The sequence below is a fragment of the Giraffa tippelskirchi genome, chromosome 12, assembly GCF_054371585.1.
Source record: "Giraffa tippelskirchi isolate mGirTip1 chromosome 12, T2T-mGirTip1v1.2.pri, whole genome shotgun sequence".
NCBI classification, from domain to species: domain Eukaryota; kingdom Metazoa; phylum Chordata; class Mammalia; order Artiodactyla; family Giraffidae; genus Giraffa; species Giraffa tippelskirchi.
The window spans coordinates 121704624-121728504 of NC_137286.1; the positions used below are offsets into that span (position 1 = coordinate 121704624).

The window sequence follows — 23881 nt, forward strand, 5'->3', positions numbered from 1 at the left end:
GTCTGAGCCACTAGGAAAGCCCCATGTGAGTATACTTTCGTAAATTATCGACCTACTTGTTCAGCATCTCAGCTTTCCTAGCATCTGGGATTCACAAAAAGCATCTTGACCCAGACATTCAAATCACTGCCCCTTAACTGAGATTATCTTAGGTTGCTTCTACTTAACCCAATTTAGTTGGATATCCCATAACAAATAGCTGAATTACTTTGATTTTACCATTTTTGATCAGAAATAAACACTTTAGGACTTCCCTGGGGGTCCAGTGGTTAAGAACCCGCCTTGCAATGGAGGGCACACAGTTTGATCCCTGCACAGGGAACTAAGATCCCACATGCTGCAGAGCAACCAAGCCTGTGTGCTGCAACTCAAGAGCCCGCAGGCCACAACTGGAGAGTCCATTTGCCACTATGGAGGACCCAGCATGATGAGAGTAACGTCAACAACAACAAGAATCCTGTGTGCTGCAACAAGGACCTAATACAGCCAAATAAATCATTAAGTAAATAAATAAATATTTTTAAAATTAAAAAAAAAAAGCACCGTGAGTGCTCACTTTGGTAGGAAATATACTAGAATCAGAACCATATGGAGAAGATTAGCATGGCCCCCTGTGCAAGGATGACATGCAAATGTGTGAAGCATTCCATGTTTTTCAAGGTGGATGAAGTTGTGGTGGTCCTACAGTCTCATCGTGCCAAGAAAGAAGCTGCCCAGAAAGGGAACTATGTTGCTGCTGCTACTTCTTCAGTTCAGTTCAGTCACTCAGTCATCTCCAACTCTTTGCGACCCTGTGAACTGCAGCATGCCAGGCTTCCCTGTCCATCACCAGCTCCCGGAGTTTACTCAAACTCAAGTCCATTGAGTTGCTGATACCATCCAACCATCTCATCCTCTGTCGTCCCCTTCTCCTCCCGCCTTCAATCTTTCCCAGCATCAGGGTCTTTTCCAGTGAGTCAGTTCTTCGCAGCAGGTGGCCAAAGTATTGGAGTTTCAGCTTCAACATCAGTCCTTCCAATTAATAGTCAGGACTGATCTTCTTTAGGATTGATTGGTTGGATCTCCTTGCAGTCCAAGGGACTCTCAAGAGTCTTCTCCAACACCACAGTTCAAAAGCATCAATTCTTCAGTGCTCAGCTTTCTTTACAGTCCAACTCTCACATCCATACATGACTACTGGAAAAACCATAGCCTGGACTAGATGGACCTTTGTTGGCAAAGTAATGTCTCTGCTTTTTAATATGCCATCTAGGTTGGTCATAACTTTCCTTCTAAGGAGCAAACATCTTTTAACTTCATGGCCGCAGTCACCATCTGCAGTGATTTTGGAGCCCCCCAAAATAAAGTCTTTCACGGTTTCCACTGTTTCCTCATCTATTTGCCATGAAGTGATGGGGCCAGATGCCATGATCTTAATTTTCTGAATGTTGAGTTTTAAGTCAACTTTTTCACTCTCCTCTTTCACTTTCATCCAGAGGCTCTTTAATTCTTTTTCACTTTCTGCCATAAGGATGGTGCCCTCTGCATATCTGAGGTTATTGATATTTCTTCTGGAAATCTTTATTTCAGCTTGTGCTTCTTCCAGCCCAGCATTTCTCATGATGTACTTGGCATATAAGTTAAATAAGCAGGGTGACAATATACAGCCCTGATGTACTCCTTTCCCTATTTGGAACTAGTCTGTTGTTCCAGGTCCAGTCCTAACTGTTGCTTCCTGACCTGCATACAGATTCCTCAAGAGGCAGGTCAGGTGGTCTGGTATTCCCATCTCTGTAAGAAATTTCCACAGTTTCTTGTGATCCACACTTTGGCGTAGTCAGTAAAGCAGAAGTAGATGTAACCTCTTAGACAAGGACTAACTGATTCAAAGGCCGAATAAACCTTCCTGGAAATCAGCTCAGAGTTTGAAGACTTCCTACCTTGTCCTGCAGACCTCAACACCAAGAATCACAAATTGCAAATTTAATAAGTCATTTTATATCAAAAGGTCAATTATGAAGCACCTAGAATTTTTCAGTTAAAAGAATATGTTCTCTGGGTTCTGATATAGCCCAGACAGTCTTAATTTTTTTTTCTACTGTGGGTTGTGATTTTTTTCTCCCAGAAATTGGTTTTATTTGATGTACTCAAGTCTTAAGTTTCTCAATAAATAAAAATTTTCCAAAAAAGGGAAAATAAACACCTTGATATGGATATCCAAATCCCAGAATCACAGTCACATACTTTTTTCTTTCTAACATAAGTGATATATTTAATATATTTTTTGTAATTTAGCACTATCAAGGAATTTTGGCCCTAGACCATTCATTAATTTTTTAATCAATTATTTTCAGACTTTTTTCTGGGCAGGCAATTTTCTATAGGCTAAGGATTCAGAGATGAATAAAAGCTGAGTTGACCCATCCCTCCTAGGACTTGTAGTTTAGTAAAATTATCAGTCTTTTCTGCTCAAGACACATTCCTCTCAGCCAACAGGACAAATGATCTTCAGGTTACAATCAGGTTTGCCAAACTCAGGTAAGTTCAACTATATATAAGCTGACTGTTATGTTATGAAACTTTTTCATGGAAACAGAACAGACTGAAAAGCCCATTTATTCATATTAAGTTCCCTTTGCAGTTGATTTTGCTCAAATTGATGAAAGACGCAAAATCCCAAACTTTTGCAGGCATTTTGGCTTCAAAAACAGCAACAATTGTTAGATTTGTCTAAATCAAATTAGCTACCACTTATTAAGCACTAACAATGTGATATGACCTTAACATGGATGATTTTTCTCAGGCCTCATAGCAATGCTGTCAACATAATGAGAGATTAAGATTTGACAGATGACAAATGTAGTGGGAAGTAAACCAAGAATTTCTCACAGGTGTAGCCCTTAACACAATAATGACATAATGCAATGCTTCCTCACTCTTATATACGTGTTTTAATTTAACATTTACTGAGCATCTACTATGTGTACATTACAGCCCTAAATTCTGGAGAAGGGAGGGAAACTGTATAAGATACAGATTGTACCCCCAAAGGAATTTAAAATCTAATAGAACATAAAGCCATGGACAGAAATAACATAAGACATTAAATTAAGTTGGCAGAGGCAGTGGTGGGAGGAGTCCTGGGTACAGACCAAGGATGAAGGTTCCACATGGGAACACAGTGATTATAGGGGAGTGGGTGCTGGGAGCCCTTAATTCCTTCCCCAGTAATAGGGTTAATGGTGTATAGCAGGGGCCGACAACCCCTGGCCCACAGGCCAGTATTGATCTGTGGCCAATTAGGAACTGGGCCGCACAGCAGGACGCGAACAGTGGGCAGGCAAGCAAAGCTTCATCTGTATCTACAGCTGCTCCCCATCACTCACGTTAATGCCTGAGCTCTGCCTCCTGTCAGATCAGCAGTAGTATTAGATTCTTATAGGAGTTCAAACCCTACTGTGAATGTCACATGTGAGGGGTCTAAGTCGTGTGATCCTTATGAGAATCATCCCAAACTCATCTCCCTCCCTGGTCCATGGAAAAACTACCTTCCATGAAACCAGTGCTTGGTTCCAAAAAGGTTGGGGACCACTGGTGTATAGAGAGCACCACTCAAGAGTCTTTGTCAAGAGAATAGAGTAGGTTACAGGGCCCAGCTTGAATCTCTTCCAGCAAGATGGCTGACGGAGATTCCAGAGATTCTGGCCTTCCTCCACGTATCTCCTGTGCTGATCCTCAGTCTCTCTCCTACATCCCTCATTTGCCCTCAGGTCTGCCTTCTGTGGCCCCGCCCCATCAGACCACCTGCACTCACCCACCCACAGGAATAGATTCCTTCCTGTGGGACCACAATACGTCTCCTTCTGTTCAGGCTTTTGTCACATAATGGCACAGACAGGGTAGCTCACCAACAACAGGAACTTATTTCTCACAGTTGTGATGGTTGGGAAGTGCAAGATCAAGGTGCCAACACGTTTGCTGTCTCCTGAGACCCTCTTCCTGGTCTATAGATCACGTCATCTCACTGTGCCCTTACATAGTTGAAGAGATGAGAGACCTCCCTGGGGTCTCTTTTATGAGAGCGTGCATGCGTGCTAAGTCATCAGTCCCATTCATGAGGGCGCCTCACCCTCACTTAATCACCTCCCAAAGGCTCCGTCTCCAAATATCATTACATTAGGAAATCGGTTTCAGCATATGAATTTGGGGGGAACATAAACATTCAGTCTCTTTTTCTAGAGTGGGTCTTTTCCTTATTGTAAAAGTAACCGCTGCTTATAACAAAAATTCAAAAGGACAGGAAGAAAAATATAGATTTTGTTGTTTTCTACCCTCTAACTGCCCAGGGCTAAGTGACAGGCCCCTGGGCACCTGTCCCTCTGAGCTTCTTATAAAAACAAGGATACCCATACCACACACACACACTCACACACACACACACTCACACACACACACACAGCACATTCACCTCAGATAATAGACTGGAGAGCAAAGTCCAGCAGCACCCAGAGGTAGGGAGCAAGAACTGTCATGGACGCTTCAATGACTGTAGTCTAAATCCTCAGCAAGCAGATGGCTATAAAAGTGTGAGTCTCAGATTTTGAAAACAAACTTATGGTTATCCAAGGGGAAACTTGAGGGGGTGAGGGACAAATCAGAAGCTTGGGATGAACATACACACACTTCTATACATAAACTGGATAACCAATAAGGACCTACTGTACAGCACAGAGAACTCTAGTCAGTATTCTATAATAACCTGTGTGGGAAAAGAGTCTGAAAAAAGAATGAATATATGTGTATGTATAACAGAGTCACTGTGCTGTATACTTGAAACACACAGCATTCTAAATCAACTATACTCCAGATAAATAAATAAAAACAAAGCACATAAATAACATTAAAAAAAAATAAAAACAAAAATGTGAATCTCCTGTCCAAAGGTAGGACCTCACTCAGAGAAAAGCAGTTACAGTGTGGACACCAATACTTGCAGCAGGGGAGGGGGCCTCTGCTGAGACCGTCTCCTCGGTAGATGCCAGCATTATGGGGACTCGGGAGGCATCTTGGACTTCCCTGGTGGCTTAGTGATAAAGAATCTGCCTGCAATGCAGTAGACCTGGGTTCGATCCCTGGCTCGGGAAGATCCGCTGGAGAAGGGAATGGCTACCAACTTCATTCAGTATTCTTGCCTGGGGCTTCCATGGAGAGAAGAGCCTGGTGGGCTCCAGTCCATGGGGTCGCAAAGAGTCAGACATGACTGAGCAACTAACACACACACACTGAATGCGTCTTATGTGCAGGCCTCCCTCAGTGGGCACCAGGCTCAGAGGCAGCATTGCTGGAAGCCATGGGGCACAGTAGCCATGCAGAGTTTCCTCAGAAATAGGAATATTATCAGAGCAAGAAGGATCAAAGAGAAGGAAAATGCTGGACACGTTTGTGAGTAACACTACAGAACACAAGACACTCCCTGAGGACTCCTAAGATTGCGGGAAAGAAATCTGCTGTGGGTTGTAAGTCCCTCAAATGCACTAGGACGAATGCTGAAAAAAGTGACTGCTTTGTAGCTGTTATCCTGACTCTAAATTCTGATGTGGGAAACAGACACGAACAATACAAATAAAGTACTCCTGACTGGGCAGATAAGACGGGAACCTGAGCTTGCCAAGATCCTGACCTCAGCAGGCTGTAGAGAAGACACCTCCTCCACTGCCCGCTGCAGCTAACACCAGATAGCACAGGGACACAGCGAGTCCCAGAGTCCAGAACAAGACCTGCCAGCAGTCTGGGGGGTACAGATGTGTTCCTAGTGGCAAGTCACAAAATACTCTATAACAATGCAAGCGTGCTAAGTCACGTCAGTCATGTCCAACTCTTTGCGACCCCTTGAACTAGAGCCTGCAAGGCTCCTCTGTCCATGGAATTCTCCATGCAAGAATCCTGGAATGGATTGCCATGCCCTCCTCCAGGGGATCTTCCCAACCCAGGGATTGAATCCGTATCTCTTATGTCTCCTGCATTGGCAGGTGAGTTATTTACCACTAGCACCTCCCCCAGAAGTTCCCTATAACAGAATACAACTGCTTAAATAAGTCCTCCTCACAGCAAAATCTCCACTAGCGAATTCAACTGTGTGGACTGCACAAGTTTTTCAATAAATACACACACACACACACACACACACACACACACACACACACACACACAAAAAGAATATTTTTTTGTCTTGTTTCTTAAAACATTAATAGCAGCAAAGGATAGGAAAGCAAACTGAACTAAATACAGGCTGATTACCAACAGTGACCCCAGCTATATGAGATTTTGGTTTACCAGGAAAATGCATGTGACTAGGAGACCATGGGGGCTTCCCTTGTAGCTCAGCGGTAAAGAATCCACCTGCAATGCAGAAGATTTGAGAGACACAGGTTCAATTCCTGGTCTAGGAAGACCAGGAAGACCACCTGGAGGAGGGCATGACAACTCACTCCAGTATTCTTGCCTGGAGAATACCAAGGACAGAGGAGCCTGGACGGCTACAGTCCACAGGGTCGCAAAGGCTTGGCCATGACTGAAGCGACAGCACACACATACACACACACATACACACACAGACACACACACACACACAGGAGAGACCATGGGAGGGACTGGTACTTCTCAGGATACAGAAGCACTAAATGAAGCGCTACCCTCACTCCACGTAAGACGACTTTGCCAAGAGATAAAACGTTATTTGCTGAAACGTGTACGTAAATGTTTACATTTTTGTCACCCTATCGCCTTTTGTTTCACAACTGGATCCATTATCTATTATGGCTTCTGGTAAATTTTCACTTTTAGTTCTATAAAATAATAACTTGCTTCCTTTTTTAATAATTCAGTTCAAGGGTTCCAACTTGATGTTTGCTTGAGAGGCTCAGGATAGCAATGTTGCATCTAAATACAAAAGAAAACTGACTCAGTTTGAAACAAATCTTAGAAAGAGTCAGAAGTTCAGCATAATACAGAGCGTATCTGGACAGAAAAATGAAATCCTTTTAGCTGGAGAAACTCTACATGAGCAAAGAATTAACTGGCATCTCCTTGCATCTTCTATTCTTTGATGTTCTCAAGACTCACCTTGGTTTGACTTGACCTCATGGAGCCTCTTCTGTCATGATTGATGCCCTTTGGTTTCAAATACATGCTGTTTTCTGGAGATTTTACTCCTTTTCTGGCCATCTTCCCAGAAGTATTGATCAGCGTGGTGCCATTGCCCTGTTCCCCCTCAGAATGGCGCCGGAGTGATCTTCTAAAACCCAAATTTCATCATGTTTCCGCTGCTTACAGCCCTGCGGTCATTCCTTATCCACTCCCGGTTAAAATGCTGAATGTCCTTAGAAAGGGTGAAAGGATCTTCATAATCTAGGTGTACCAGTTTCCACTTCCCAATGAGCAAATTGGGAGCTGGTCCAGTAGAAAAGCTTGCACATCGCATCACTAACTGATGATGGATCCATTTCCAGAAAGACCCCGGTCACGTGGAACTGCACCAGGTTTTGTGATTTAAATTTCCACTCTCAGAAATGCTGCATTCCCTCCGGTGAAAACAAAGTTATTTTTTATTTAGAAAAATAGGAATCAAAAACTATTTCTAGCACGTGTGTTATTTGAAAACTTTAGTTAAAATGAACTTCTTTGCAGGGAAGGAATGTAGACACAGATGTAGAGAACGGATGAGTAGACGCAGTGGGGGAGGGAAAGGGTAGGACGAACTAAGAAAGTAACACTGAAGTATACACACCATCATGAGTGAAATAGACAGCTAGTGGAAAGCTGCTATATAACATAGGGAGCCCAGCCTGGTGTTTTGTGACCTAGAGGGGTGGGATGGGTCAGGGGCAGGGAAAGGTCAATAAGGAGGAGATATACATATAATTATGACCCATTCGAATTGTTGTACAGCAGAAACCAACACAACACTGCAAAGCAGTTATCCTCCAATTAAAAAAAAAAAATAGCTGAAGCCCAGTCACTAACAATGGTAGTCAGAAAGCCATCCCAACTCATTAAAATAATTTAAAGTGAAGAGAAGTGAAGTTGCTCAGTCGTGTCCGACTCTTTGCGACCCCATAGACTGTAGACTACCAGGCTCCTCCGTCCATGGGATTTTCCAGGCAAGAGTACTGGAGTGGGTTGCCATTGCCTTCTCCAGAGGATCTTCCCAGCCCAGGGATCGAACCCGGATCTCTCGCATTGTAGGCAGACACTTCACCATCTGAGCCACAAACTACATTCTTAATTTCACTTCCTTCATCTGATAAACTTTAGTTTTGTGTCTGTTGGCTTAATGCCAATGTATATGGTCTGTTTTCTTTGATTCCTATGATTCAGCATTTCCTAGATCATTACCATCACGATGACTGTGTATTTCACTATCCTTAAAGGAACTCACCCCCTAAGCACTTTGAGTAGAGCTTGTCAACTTGCTAGGTCATAAGACCTTTAGCAGAAGAAGATTGCTGTGGGAGACCTCTTCCTTTCTGCTGCCCTCTCCCAGCATTTTAAGAGTTTTCTTTCCAAACCGTGGCTTCTGGCTCTGATATTTCCTACAAAAACAGTAAAAGACTCAAAGCCCAAGCATCTCCAGTTTGCTCAGTGAAACACAGGGTCCAGAGCCAGCCAGAGAATAACACTAAACTCACAGATGCCTTTGCCTCTACAGCGATGCTCCGTGCCCAGCAAGTGGCTGCTGTCCCATTGACCCTTAAGGTTGCAGTCTGTGTGACCTGATGTGTCCTCATGTGGCTAGGACTTGGGGACCCTCCTCAAATGACCCAGCTCCTGGAAGGACTAGCCTTGAGTGCATTTTATCTTTCATTGCTAAACTTTCATTCCGTAAGATGTTATGGGAAAACTTGAACAAACTTTTGGCCAAGCCCCCATTTTTCTGGGCACATCTGGGTATAATGTGTATAAATTTGCAGCCTATTACACGAGAGGCCTTTTGGCTAAGACCAAGTGTAGTATGGGGCCTTCCCCGGTGGCTCAGTGGTAAAGAATCCACCTGTCAAAGCAGGAGACACAGGTTCAATCCCTGAGTCGAGAAGATCCCCTGGAGCAGGAAAAGGCAACCCGCTCCAGTAGTCTTGCCTGGGAAATCCCATGGACAAAGGAGCCTGGAGGGCTACAGTCCATAGGGTCACAAAAAGCTGGACATGACTGAGAACACACAAGAGGCCTCTTTCAAATATACATGATTTCTAAAGCTTCTTCTTCCCAGTGACATTAATCCTAGCTCTTCTGGGTGACACTAACTTTAGGTCAGAGAACTCCCAGTCATTGCTCAGAGGTTGTGGGTAATACAATTACAACAAAGGGTAGAAAAGAGAAGGGAGGGGCTCCCAAGAGATTAAATAAGGGAGAAAAGAGAAAAGTGTTAAAAGGAGAGGGAAGAGAAACTGCAGCTACATTTCTGAGGTGTTAGTCCTGTTGAATATTAACAAAGTCTTTCTCTTTAATTTCAATATGTTACAAGCATTAGACTGGGCATTGAGAAAACAATATGAAATGTTTCCAAACGCTGAACAATACGAATTTACAGGTGCAGTCTATGGTCTGATACCTTCAGGGACTACTCCATGTGCTATGCTGGTTTTGTGTCAGAACACAAAAGATATCTCGCACCCAAGAGTGTTGGGGAGTTTAGAAACTTCAGAGCCTACATCCCTCTGTCTCGAGTGTAAAATTATCTTGCCCTCTGCCTGCTCTCTCCCTCGCTTTCTCGCTCTGACGACACTGTGGGAAATCTGAGAGACACGTGGTAATCTATTTGGGGAATAAGGCAAAGGTGTTGGAAAAACAGAGAACGTATTCCCTGGGAAACTATTTGAGTTCCACTAAGCAGAAAAATGTACAGACTCACTCCTAATTCACTCTGAAGTGGTGCATTTCAATTCCCTTGTAAAATACAGAAACACAAAATCGGAATGCGTGTCCCAGCAAGAGTTCTGTTTTGAGCGCTTCGGCCAAACAGAGTAAAATGTACACAACCACTGTGCACGGTAAATCCTAGTCTACAAAATACACAGCTCCAGCCTGTCAATTTTTTTTTTTCCAAAAAACAAAAAAGCGCAATTGTGCTTTCTCCACAAAACTAAAATACTATGAGAACTCAAACCAAAACAAGTATCTTTTCACCAGTTCACCCTTTGTTCCATGTCTCACTGAACTCAGCCCCATCCTCATCATCCTCACATCCTCAAATCGTCATCCTCACATCATCAAATCTAGAAATCCCACCACTGTCTTTGGCTCCTGCCTCTTCTGGACTCCCACTCCCTGCCAGTCTTTCTTCTGTTCCTGTCACCTCTTCCAGAGTGTGGATCTGAAATAGACCTCACCCAGCTCTCTGCCTCTCTGGAGCCATCCTCCTCTTCATTCCTTATCCTTTCCCCAGGACCATCTTTCCTCTCTCATCCTTTCTGTAAACCACCTCTCTAGCAACCTGCCTTACAGCTAGCTCAGATGTGTCTCTCCTTGGCTCTGAATCTTGACGTACATCTTCCTGGGTCTGCACGACCAACACCACAAAGGCCATGACCTGCCACCAGTTCTCTGTACTGTTCCTTTCTTGCCCTACACCTTTAGCATCTTCCTCTGCCAGAGTGATATCAGATCATTAGCAGTTATTCAACCACCTACTCACTTCCTGGTGTTTGCAAAGCATTCCCCTCAGACTTTCCTGGGCGTACAGTGGATAAGAATCTGCCTGCCAATGCAGGGGACATGGGTTCGATCGCAGGTCTGGGAAGATTCCACGTGCCATGGAGCAACTAAAGTGCCAGAACTACTGGAGCCTTTGCGCCCTAGAGCCTGAACACCGCAACTACTGACCCTGTGTGCTGCAACTACTGAAGCCCACATACCTAATGTCTGTGCTCCACAACAAGAGAAACCACCACAATGAGAAGCACACATATTGCCACTAAAGGGTAGCCCCCACTTGCCTCAATCAGAGAAAGCCTGCACACAGCAACGAAGACCCAGTGCAACTAAAAGTAAATAACTAAATTATTTTTTTAAAAGTATTTCTCTTCTAGAATACTCTTCACCCCACCTATCTCCAGTCCTGGATGGAGACTTCTTGAAATCTTATCCATAAGGCAAGACTTGGCTCCAAGAGACCTCCTTTATAATCCTTTCGTGATTTCCCTGACTGAACTAAATGTTTCCCTTTCCTACACCTCCATTCATTCTGCACCTCCTGGTCAACACTTTCCACTTTCTGCTCTGTGATGCAGAGGATTAATCTCTCCAGACTTTCCTGTTAGATCATAAGCTGCTACAGGGCAGGGACCATGTCCCGGCAATGTTGGTGGGGTGTAATATACTAAGCCTTGTGTGGGTCAAGGCCAACTTCATCATCACAATCAAGTAAATAAGTAAAATAAACTGTACTTCATCAGCAGGGTAACATCTACTGCAGAGATATACACATTATATTTCTTCAAAAGTGCCAAATTTTTATTGAAGTTATTAGTGTATTTGTACTTCATAATGTGCTTAAGTGTTCTCACTTTTAAAATTACGCATGTTTGTGCTGACAAATAAAGATTTAATGTTAAATCAGAATCATTGATATCTTTTGTTAAGGTGTTATTAAAGTGACCTATTATTACAGAAAATTATAGGAAGAAGCTGTAGTGTTCTAGCAAGATGAAGCGCTTAAAGTCAAAAGTTCTTAGTTCAGATGGTGCCTCTTCCACTTATGATCTACCTAGTCTTAATCAAAGCCCTAAATGTTTTTGAGTCTCAGTTTTCTAGTCTGAAAAATGGGAGGGAAAATGCCTACCTAGCTTCTAGAGGTACAGTGAACCAAGTAACAGATGTGGCAATAGTTTGTGAACCAAAACTTTTTTATAAAGAATATATTTTAGCATTATCCTGAATAAAAGACATATCTAAGAGCATACTTTAAACAATAGTCTTCATGTTTTGGATAAAGCTAATGAAGTAGAAGATTGCTACCTGGTAACACTTGCAGACTGCCTAGTAACACTTGCAAAGATGGCAGTCCTGTCTAGGTGGAATTGTTATTTCATCCTGGCTGATAACTCCTATACAATAGAAATTTACACAGGTCCAAGGGCATTTTTTATCACAATTTGCAGATATAAATTGATAATTCATAGCTAGCTAGATAGGTCTATTTCTCCAAGTTTTTCCAAAATCACATAAGATATCCCAAGAAAACCTAACACGTGACTTAATTCTGCCTAGTCTGCTGCCTCAAAACATAGTTCATATATACATCTTAATTCCCACAGGGATTCCACAAATCTTAACAGTAGTCATACCACCATATTGAAGAAAAGAGATTAAGAGTAGGCAATAGTGGTAAATACCACTAAGAAATACCTTGGTTTGGATAAGAACCTGCTATATAGACCAGAGAACTCTACTCAATACTCTGTAATGACCTATTTGGGAAAAGAATCTTTAAAAAACAAAAGAATGGATATATGTGTGTGTATAACTGATTCACTTTCCTATACTTCTGAAACACATCCTATACATCTGAAATATTGTAAATCAACAAAAACTCTTTAAAGTAAACAATAGAAAAAAAAAAAAGACCAGAGTTTCAACTATTCAGTGTTTTCTGACCCCAAAATAACATGCTATCATCCCTTAAAAAATATTAAGGATAAAGTCATATTTTCAACTGAATTAATAACAATACAAAAACTTTAATTTTATGCTGATAAGAAACAGAATTTATAGTATTAAACTGGCTTTTTAAAAAAACTATTGTGATTTTTGTCATCATATGGTTATTATAAATTGTAAAATTATCATCTTTATCCCTTTAGCAAATAAACATAAGGTATATTAAAAGTTAACACGGGAAAGTTAAAAAAAGAAAAAGAAATACCTTGGGAAGTTTGAGCAGTATAGAGCTATTGTCGGTTAACAGGCTTCCAAATAACTGATAGTTAAACCTTTTGGGTGCCAAAGATTTCAAATGCTTTTTAATGGTTTAAGTGATTTCCCGTCTTCTCCACCTTGGTGACCAGAGTCTGCGGGGTCTCTTCCTGGTCTTCTAATCCATCTTGCTTTCTAAAGCCTTCACCTTTGCCTGTGCCAGGTGTCCCTACTATCCAGAATGAAATGATCTACCTTCTCCAGCTGCCAAACCCCCATTCCTGCTGATCACCTCATTCTTCTGTAAAGTCATCTCTGACACCCTCGTATAAGTTATCCACTCCTTCCTCTGTGTCCTAAGTAATTTTTCCTATCACGGTTTTAGCACTTACCACTTAAGAGGTTGGTTTTCCAGGTGGCTCACTGGATAAAGAATATGCCTGAAATGCAGGAGATGCAGGAGACACGGGTTCAATCCCTGGGTTGGGAAGCCGATTCCCATGGGCAGAGCAGCCTGGCGGGCTACAGTTAATAGGGTTGCAAAGAGTCGGACATGACTGAAGCAACTTGGCACGCGTGCACTTAAGAGGCTACAATTTTTCCTATAGACATCTGTTTCCAACACATTGCAAATTTCATTATAGTAGGATTTGAGGGGTTTTTCTATCTTTCTGAACATAATATTGTCAAAGACGAGTACTTGACATGTACACGGCAAATAGTCAGAAATGTTTGTTGAATGAAGGTGTTATTGCTGATGAAAATCAACTATTGTATTCATATTTAAGTAACATCACTGAGATTTATGTCTTACTTTTTTCTCTACTGAATTTATATGAAATAGTTCATATTTCTATGCAGTGCATTTTTTTCCTCCTCCTCCATGAATATTTTTCTCATGTACTTGAGATTCTCTATCCGTGGGTATAGCCACTGTCCCTGTTTCCATGTTAATATCCACTCTCTTGACTCTGCTATTCTGCTTCCTTCTCCCCATTCTGCTTAATATGTCTCTGGTCCTCTTTCTCTTGTTCTTATGAATTCTTGAAAATTTTTTGGCTTAACGTTTCTTGACTTGGCATATTTCTTTATTTGGTTTTGATATTCATCATATGCTGATGGAAATACATCCTTCTACTAGGTAGAATTCTGATATATTAAATTAGAATCGATATATCATAGAAGTCTCCCTTTTTTTTCTGTCCCCACTGCATCCACCTTTGTTCTGGTTCTACCTATTCACATCTGAGCTATTATCGTAGCAGACTCCTAACATCTCAGTCTACAGCCAATACTGCCTGTTCTAATCAGAACACACATCAGTTCTAGGTTGTTCTTAAAACACTGCCTTCACTTTATTAATCTGATGCACACGAGCCCTTAACTTCCTTTTGACTATACCCTGGAATTCCAGATTCTCACTATATGGCCACATTCTGCATTTCTCATTTCATTTCCTATTTCTCCACTCAAAATGTTTAGTGGGTTACTATGGTTTTGGACACCAGAGATGTTCATCTCAATAACCACACTGACATTAACACCCGTGTGGCCCCTCATTCATCCTTGGCTGGCCCTGTGACTAGATTTTTACCAGTGATCTATGGTGGAAGTCAAGCTGCAGGACTTTGGAAGCTAAGTCACAAGAAAGCTTAAGCCACCATCCTAAAGAAATCTGCTTCCTTTCCTAGGACAACTCTTATCTTTTTAACTTTTTATTTTGCATTGGGATATAGCTGATTAACGGGCTTCCCTGGTATGTCAGCTGATAAAGAATCCATCTGCAATGCAGGAGACTTTAGTTTGACTCCTGGGTTGGGAAAATCCCCTGGAGAAGAGAGATAGGCTACCTATTCCAGTGTTCTTGTGCTTCCCTGGTGGCTCAGATGGCAAAGATTCCACCTGCAATGCGGGAGACCTGGGTTTAATCCCTGGGTTGGGAAGATCCCCTGGAGGAGGGCAAGGCAACCCACTCCAGTATTCTTGCCTGGAGAATCCCCATGAACAGACGAGCCTAGTGGGCTACAGTCCATGGGATCTCAAAGAGTCGGACATGACTGAAAGACTAAGCACACCACAGCACATAGCCAATTAACAATGTTGTGATAGTTTCAGGTGAACAGCGAAGGGACTCAGCCATACATATACATGTAGCCATTCTCCCCCAAACTCCCCACCCACCTACGCTACCACATAATATTAAGCAGAGTTCCATATGCTATACAGTAGGACCTTATATCGCAGTGTGTACAGGCAACCATAAATTCATTCTCTAAGTCTGTGAGTTCATTTGTTCTGTAAGTTCATTTGTATCATTTCTTTTTATTCTTTTTAGATTCCACATATAAGGGAAGTCATACAATATTTCTCCTTCTCTTTCTTACTTCACCCAATTTTATCCTAGCCCAAACCACAGCCTTATCTCCTAGGTCCTATGAACACTGAGGGGATTGGGGAGTGGAAAAGTCCTTTTCACTTTGTCTTTCCAAATGTAATACCAGAGCTCAGAGAAATGCAACCAAACCATCACCTGGTCTCCCAGACAGTAATCACGGTTTGGTACACAAATCACACTAGAAAGTCACTTCCCTTCTCCAAGCCTCTGTTTCCCCTGTTAATTGTATGGAATTACTGTGAGCTCTCTTTCAGATTGTGGACCCCTAAAGTTAGCCCTTCCAAGCTGACTGTCTCCAGCTTCAGATCTTAACTAGCTTAATTCTCACTGCCTTCTCCAGAGTTCTGCTTCCAGTCAAAATGGAATAACAGGGACCAGATTTACCCTCCCATCTAAAACAAACAAAAAGTGAACAAAACACATGAAACAAAAGGTTTTCAATGTCAGACAACAAAGAATAGTTATTCCTGAGAAATAAGGAGTCCTATGATTATCCAGCTTACCGGCTTGAGAGTGCACAGGGAAGAGGGACTCAGGCATAACCCAGCAACCAACTTGAGTTGAAGAGATGGAACTGAGAATTCAGAGACATCAAATAGCTAGAATTAGAAGGACAAAGTAAAAGACAGGAGTGAGCAGTCCAAAGAAAAAATCTTCAGAGATTTGCAGATGGTATCCCTGAAGGATCCAGCTGATTGGTGAATTTATAAGGAAGCTAAAAAAAAGTCAAATATTTACCTTGTGCATACACAAAAATCAATCCCAGTAAATTAAAGAAAAAAATTCAAGAAGCAAAACTTTAAAACTGTTAGTAGAAAATAGAGAAAATATCTATCACATTAAAGTAGGCTATTTTCCTAAGCAAGGCACTTAAAAGCACTCATCATGAAGGAAAAAACCTAATAAATTTGTGTACATTTAAATTAAACCTTCTGGACTACAAAAGGCAATACAGTATATAAAATGTGACACTGATGCAAACCAGACACAGAGTGAAGGTATTCACAGTCCATAAAACCAGTAAGAAATTTTGCTCAGACTATACAATAAAACCTTACTTTTCATTTTTTAATAGACAACAACCTAGTAACAAAAAATGCATAAATGATACCAAAAAAGTAATTTACTTAGAAGTGGGATATATGCAAAATTTCTCAGGAAAATAAAACTGTGATAAAACACCATTTCACGCTTAACTCATGAATGTACACTCATTCATTCATTTTCTCACAGAATTATTGGAATACTACTAGGTGCAATGCTCTGTTAAGCACACAGAAACACTAAAAAGATAAATAATTGACAATTATTTCATTTACTTTTTGTACTGGAATGAGAACTCAAAGATGGCAGGCACTGCTTTTTATTCCTCATTATACCTCAACACATAGTACAGTCCTTGGCATTAAACAGGAAAGTATTTGATAACAGAAAAATGACTGAAGATCTTACAGAGTAGAGAGGAGGCTGGAAAGCAGTGAACCCTAATACCTCACAAGGAGATCTGGAAATGTTCTCAGAGGAGCTAGATTTTGGAGGGCGTGTGGTTCTCCGACACTTTGGTCAGACTTTTTTTAAAGAGTCAACATTTGAAATGGCCTTAATGAAAAGCTTACCCTGGCACCATTTCTTTCTTTTTAAGTCAGCACAGAATATTCACCATACTACAACACACACACACACACACTTCGCATACACACACATCTCAAACAACTGTCTCCCTGATGGTAAAAGGCTTCAGCTTCAAAATGTCAGACCAAGGAGGAGGAAGAAAAGAATAAGGAATAAGGAAGAGGAAGAAGCAAAGCTACCTGCATCCACACAACTTATCATGATGCTAATGTGGCTTTACAACGGGCTGTCTTAACGAGTCACTAATAGAACTTCACTATTTCACTGTTTTCATTGGCACTACTACTTGCCCAGGGACTTCCCTCATGGTCCAGTGGTTAAGAATCTGCTGGCCAATGCGAGGGACACAGGTTTGTTGACTAAAAAGTATGCCTGAAAGTAGAGTTATTTTATTTGGTGGAAACATTTAGGACTCCAAGCCTGGGAGACAGCATCTCAGAAGCTCTGAGAAAAAAATGCTCCAAGTAGGCAGGAGGGGAAGTCAGGCTACATACAGGCTCTATACAAGTTTGCCACAAAAGGAGACTGAACATCAAAGATCAGGTATCAAAAGAACTGAGCATTCTATGTATGGGAAGATTCAAGCCTCTGGGTTCACTCAATTCATTCCTTTCATATGCACCTCAGCTATCTGGGGCCAATCCTGTTCCTTTGTTCACCTTGCTTCTTGAATTCCCCCAGCTCCTCAGCAGTCACCGAGGGGGCTGGCAGCATCCTCTGGATCACAGTTTTGGGAGCCCTCATTCACATTTGGAGGGCAGAAATCACGGATGGCTGTGACATTTCTTATTTATTGATATGGCAGGAGGCATTTTTCACAGGTTCATCCCTGGTCTGGGAAGATTTCACATGTCTTGGGGCAAACTAAGCCCAGGCACCACAACTCCTGAGCCTGCGTACTCCAGAGCTTGTGGTCACAACAAGGGAAGCCCCTGCTCGCTGCAACTAGAGAAAGCCCAATCACAGCAACAAAGGCCCACTGCAGCCAAAAATAAATAACATTTTTTTAAAAAACTTGCCCAAGAAGAAGAAAGTTGCAAATAACTTAATCGTTAGTTCCAGAAACTTTATGAAAATCTCACTTTTGTGAAACCAAAATGTTCAGCTCTTCAGTCCAATGACAGCTTACTCTCCAAGACCCTTCAAAGTTCTTGACTTCTACAATCTTATTAAACTATTATATCACGATCTCTATGTAAATTCCATGTACATTCCCCTCCCACAGTCCCTACACACTTATGCTTCAATTCCATCAACCTCCACGATCCCTCAAGGTTCAAGTTCAGTTCAGTTGCTCAGTCGTGTCCTACTCTTTGTGATCCCATGAACCACAGCACGCCAGGCCTCCCTGTCCATCATCAAATCCCGGAGTCCATCCAAACGCATGTCCATTTAGTCAGTGATGCCATCCAACCATCTTATCCTTTGTCGTCCCCTTCTCCTCCTGCCCTCAATCTTTCCCAGCATCAGGGTCTTTTCAAATGAGTCAGCTCTTCGCATCAGGTGGCCAAAGTATTGGAGTTTCAGCTTCAACATCAGTCCTTCCAGTGAATATTCAGGACTGATTTCCTTTAGGATGGACTGGTTGGATCTCCTTGCAGTCCAAGGGACTCTCAAGAGTCTTCTCCAACACCACAGTTCAAAAGCATCAATTCTGCGGTGCTCAGCTTTCTTTATAGTCCAACTCTCACATCCATACATGACCACTGGAAAAACCACAGCCTTGATTAGATGGACCTTTGTTGACAAAGTAATGTCTCTGCTTTTCAATATACTGTCTAGGTTGGTCATAACTTTCCTCCCAAGGAGTAAGCGTCTTTTAATTTCATGGCTGCAATCACTATCTGCAGTGATTTTGGAGCCCAGAAAAATAAAGTCAGCCACTGTTTCCCCATCTATTTGCCATGAAGTGATGGGACTGGATGCCATGATCTCAGTTTTCTGAACGTTGAGCTTTAAGCCAAGTTTTTCAAGGTTCAAAGAGCTGCCTAAAACCAGATTTCCATTCATTATAAGGACTCTCAAAAAGTAGCGGCTTCCCTTACTGCTATACAGATAAACTTTGTCTTCTCAACAGGTTGTTTGGGTGAGATTTTCCAAGACCCAGCATTCCACCCTCCTCCTCTACCTCCTTGTCCTCCTCATCATTATTATGAGAATGGATTGAGCCCTAACTATACACATCAGGCACTTGCTAAATATATTAGATACCTGATAATCACATCTCTTAACACACATACACACAGAGATACACACAAGAGTATTTTTAAACAAATAAGTAAATTGTAGGAAATATATGCAAATGGGATTTCAAAATACCATCCAGAAAGGAGATTTATATTGTACACTGTCTTTCTTCATAAAAATAATGGGAGCCAAATGGGTTCAAGTCTAAAAGATGCTCTGGAGAAGAATTCCTTGGTGAATACTGCTCGAAGTCACCTGTGATTACAGCAGCATTGACCTTCAGGGTTCAGCTGGGTTGAATTCTATTAAAAGAATTGCAACAATGGAAATAAGCATGCTTCTTCTTTCTATAGGAAAGGGAGGTGACCTTGTGGAAAATATCAGCTGATGAAATAAATAAAGATGGTATTAGAAACATGAACAAAATAAAGGTAGGAAGTCTTTTAAGGAGGAAAAACAACACCTGTGTTTTGCTTTTCACCTCTAAATAAAGAATAATAGATATTGCCTTGACAAACTGAGGGAGGGAAAAGGGGTGACTGAGCTTTGCACCTGAAAGAACATCAACCATATATTGTAATTTCATTTTTGCAACACCACACTTTTGACTTTGTGGCATCACTAGTAAAAATTCATTTTCAAGCAGCCCATCTGAACAACTCCAGCCTCTGCCTTAATTCACTTTTTCTGGTAAGAGCCAAGAGGAGAAGGAGGCTGTGTAAGGAGGATGGACGGCAGAGCACTCCATCGGAGGAGGCCACACGCTAAATTAATCATGTCCCAGCTAGAATTTGCAATTCTTTGAGAGATGCTCAGAATGGTATGAAAAATTTAGAGGTAACGGAGAAAGGAGGGAGGTTGCGAAGCAGAAAGCTTCAGAGGGCACTTTAAATGTGAAAGATGCATTATAGTTTCTTACACGTGAACAAGATAGCTCGCCTTACCCAGAAGGCAATAAATAAGGACTGCATTCTCAAAAGGTGTGCCCTGTAAAGGGAGGCTCAAGCTGGAACTTAGAAATACCAAACTTGATGGTCATTTTCAGTGATTAGTATACCTATGAAAAGTATCCACCTTAAATTGACATCAGTTCGTCCATGTCAATAGGCAAGGATGATGTCAGTCTGGAATGGCAAGCTCTGTTTAAGGACATCAAAGTACTAGTGCTTAGATGAGTTTGGGAAGTTTTTTATTATCGTTATTTTAATGTAGATTTCCCCCTCTCTTTCTGCTGTTATCTAGCTTTATTTCTGAGTCCCAAGATCTCTACTTTGTGTCATAGACATTACCACTGGGTTTTTGTTGTTGTTCTTTTTCCTTTGTGAAGGCAGTCAAATGTGGTCTCTCTAATTGTTTTTTCATCTCAAAAATTAAATAAAACCCCTGATCCATCATAAATGAAAGAAATGAAAGGTATTTTTTAGGAACTGTTTTTCAGGAGACACTCTTGATTTTTCATGTGTATTTTTAAAAAGGAATAGAAAAATAAACACCCAACTATAATGAAAAGGAACTTATCATGAATGCAATGCAATTTAGGGCAATATTCCATGACCGTTGTAAGGAAAACATTGTCGTTTTTTCCTGAGGACACTTGGGTAATAGCCTTTGAGAAGTATTCTGTGACATTTCACTTCTGATTCCATACATACCTCTTTCTATTTATACTGCAGTTTCCATTCCCATAGTAGGAAGTAGCTTCCTAATGACCACAGACTACAGCAAACTTCAGACTTAGGAAATTATGATGCCTCTGCCCTTAGTTGCACATGGCATATCAGATGCTCACGAGATAAGAAAATGCTATGGTTAAAACCTTCTTATCCCCTTATCCTCACAGAGGTGCTGACTGCCCAGGCCTTCTGACACGTTCTCCCTTACTGACTCAACAATTTAGTCCCATCTCATCCCCATTATTGAAAGAAATTTTCCTGCCCCAAATCTCATTTTCTTAACTCTCTGACTTCAACCAGCAGCTAAAATTGCATTCCCAGCAAGCTGTTAATAATGACTGATAAGAAGCCTGAAATGCAATCTAGGTCCCCCTCTCAGGAGGTCAGGTATTCTTTGGTTGTAAAGAGATGTTTTCCTCTCTTCATCAATTAATGTTTTATGGGTTGCTGGTTCTTTATATTACTTCCATCCCAAACAATGTATTTTTTGGACTCTTTCCCCTCCCCTGTCCCCTACTTCTGAGGCGCTTGCCCACTCCTCCCATTGAGATGTGAATGGCACATGACAAGTTTCTCCTAACGCGGCTCTTCGCTTCCAATCCCTGAACACAGCCACTCCTGGCTACTTAAGAGCAGCCCTCAAAACTCCTGATCTGAATGAGAAAAAGGAAATGAGTCTTACTTAGCTCTGAATTTTCTTTTAGTTTCTCCAATGCACCACTCAACTCAACTGCACGGAGCTGCTTCCCATTTTCCTGGGACAGTGCTCCATCCCTACCAAGCTCAAGATGTAACTTGGTCCCATGCTTCAGGTCTCATCATAAACTCTGTGATGTTAGGGAGACCTTTGCTAACCTTTGCACATACACTATAAGTTGGCATCCTGTGTGTTATACTCTCATAACGTCCAGTACTACTTGGAAGGCAGCCAGTACAACTGATTCAGCTTCTGTAACAACACCATCACTGATTCAGACTGTCTTCCAAAGATCACAGGGTCTGTTTCATTGTTGTTTTGCCAGTGGCTAGCACATTTATCAAATGACTGAATAAAAGCAAGGATCATGTTTGATTCTTTCTTATACCTGCCATAATATCTAGAATATAACTGAAATATAATAATTAACATTTAATAAAATGCTCATGCATTCGATGTAGGAATAAGAACCCTGAGGGTCAGCTGAATTCTGCACTACCACTCCCCTCCCCCAAATCAAATGGGAAAAGCCTCCGTACAATGGTTGTTGCCTGATCTCTCAGTGGGTTTCTTGCCTTATTTCTTGGCTCAGATAAAAGCTAGAAAGAACAGCACTACAGGAAAAAAGAAGAAAGCAATACACAGCAGAGACCAAACTGACACAATCAGAAGTAACATTCTTGGGAATTCCCTGTCGGTGGTTAGGACTCCACAGTTTTCACTGCCAAGGGCACAGGTTCAAGCCCTAGTTGGGAAATTTCCCACATGCCTTGCAGCATGGCCAAAAAATAATAACATTCACTTCTCATTTTCTTTCAGCTTCTACTGTTGAACACACTCCCCAAGAGGGAAAGATCACTGGAAGCACAGACATTAAAAAGAGTCACGCTGATACGTTTCTTTACAATCTGTATGCTATTGAAATTCCCATTCATGAGTATGTGGCTAATATTGACTAATGGGAAATGCAAAAGGAAGAAAGTTAAGGTTTTTTTTCAAAGCATATCCATTGAAATTAGGGTCACATGTAAGAAATTTGTTTAAAATCTTTTCTGAGCCACATCCAAAACTCCAGAGGGCATATTAAATAATGAAAGTGTAAACTATCGGGATTTGGTGCTGGTGAGTATGTTGGCACAGTACATACTTCCCCGGATGGTTTAAAAAATTAAGGAATTTTTTTTCTCTTCCTTTTTCTAGTAATCTCCAAAATTAAAGCAGTTTTCTTTTCTTTGTGGAATAATACAAGCTAAAGAAATTATACTCTAATATTTTCATTCAATGACTTGAAAAGTCATGAAAATGCTTGTTTGGGAACTTGCCTATACAGAAGCAGAAAGAAAGGACCATAACAAGAGGGTTAAAAAAATTGAGAAAACAAAAAATTCCAAGGATTGTCACAAGCTGATCTGCATAAATAAAAGATAATGGCTTCAGTGAGCTGGCCAACCTTTTTGTGGACTGATCGGTCTGTGGAGAGCCATGTCTGAGAGGCTGCAGGTCATTATGGCAGGATAAAGCCTATTTCTCATTTATATTAAGGAATCTTGCCTGTTAAGGGCTTGATTTGGACCTCAGACACAAATGCGCACAGGGCTGCACACCTAGTTAAGTCAATTGCTCCATATGCATTCTCTCCCTAATACACACACAGAGTGTATCATTCACAAGTCAACCATTACCTCTAATGTTCTTTTCTTGATTTAGCAAGGATAACAGTTAGGTAGATAAGAAGGACTCAAATTGGGGGAATTTGATCATAAAATTTGTACTTGACATAGAAATTTTTTCCTAATGTTGTGTAGAAAATGCTAATTTCCTCCCCCCAGACAAGACTTGCTGCATCAAGAAAAGAAGACAAAATGGTTTCCCTTTTTTGCTTTATATGTTTGATTCACTTTGTTATCAAGTGAACAACAAATTCATCTCTATGATGAATTATTCCAAGATGCATGTTGAGATATAAGCAATGGAAAAGTTTGCATTAAAAAAAAATCCAGATAATTACATTAAACAAAGCCTGACTACCAGAATGGATAAATATTGAATAAGAAACCAAAGGAAGTCCCCTTGGGCCTAAAGGGCAACCACGGGTAGAGTTGAAAGTCTTCCTTAGGCTGGGCCTCATTAGGTGACTATAGCTTTGTGGGGCCCCCCCACCTAATAGGTCTGCAGGTTTGGAATTTCAATGTGTCACTTCACCCAGGCACAATCAGGCCCTCTTGAAGTGATTTACATCAACAACAATAAAAAATAATAATGATTTGGATACTAATTTCCAAATAAAATACCAATGGATTAATTTATGAGGCAATAATTTTGTGACACAGAAAAGTTCTAGACAGAAGATTAGAGCTCTGGTCTTGACCTAGCTATTAATGTTTCCAACTCTGAGATTCTTTGTGAATC

The 23881-nt window shown here is 41.3% G+C and overlaps 1 long non-coding RNA gene and 1 other non-coding gene across 4 annotated transcripts in view; one reads left to right on the top strand and one right to left on the bottom strand.

Annotated features, from left to right (window-relative positions):
• The window catches only part of LOC145529427 (uncharacterized), a 202113-nt gene that overhangs the window by 125232 nt on the left and 53000 nt on the right, over positions 1 to 23881 (bottom strand). Inside the window, exon 1 of one of the 3 annotated variants that reach the window (XR_014071213.1) lies at positions 15787 to 17350. The exons of the other annotated variants lie outside the window; for them this stretch is intronic. This is a non-coding gene — a long non-coding RNA (uncharacterized LOC145529427). Of the gene's footprint in view, positions 1 to 15786; positions 17351 to 23881 lie in introns of those variants that run through there. 3 annotated transcript variants of the gene reach the window in all.
• Positions 552 to 656, top strand: LOC145530638 (U6 spliceosomal RNA). Its single transcript, XR_014071954.1, has one exon. It is a non-coding gene; the product is annotated as a U6 spliceosomal RNA (small nuclear RNA).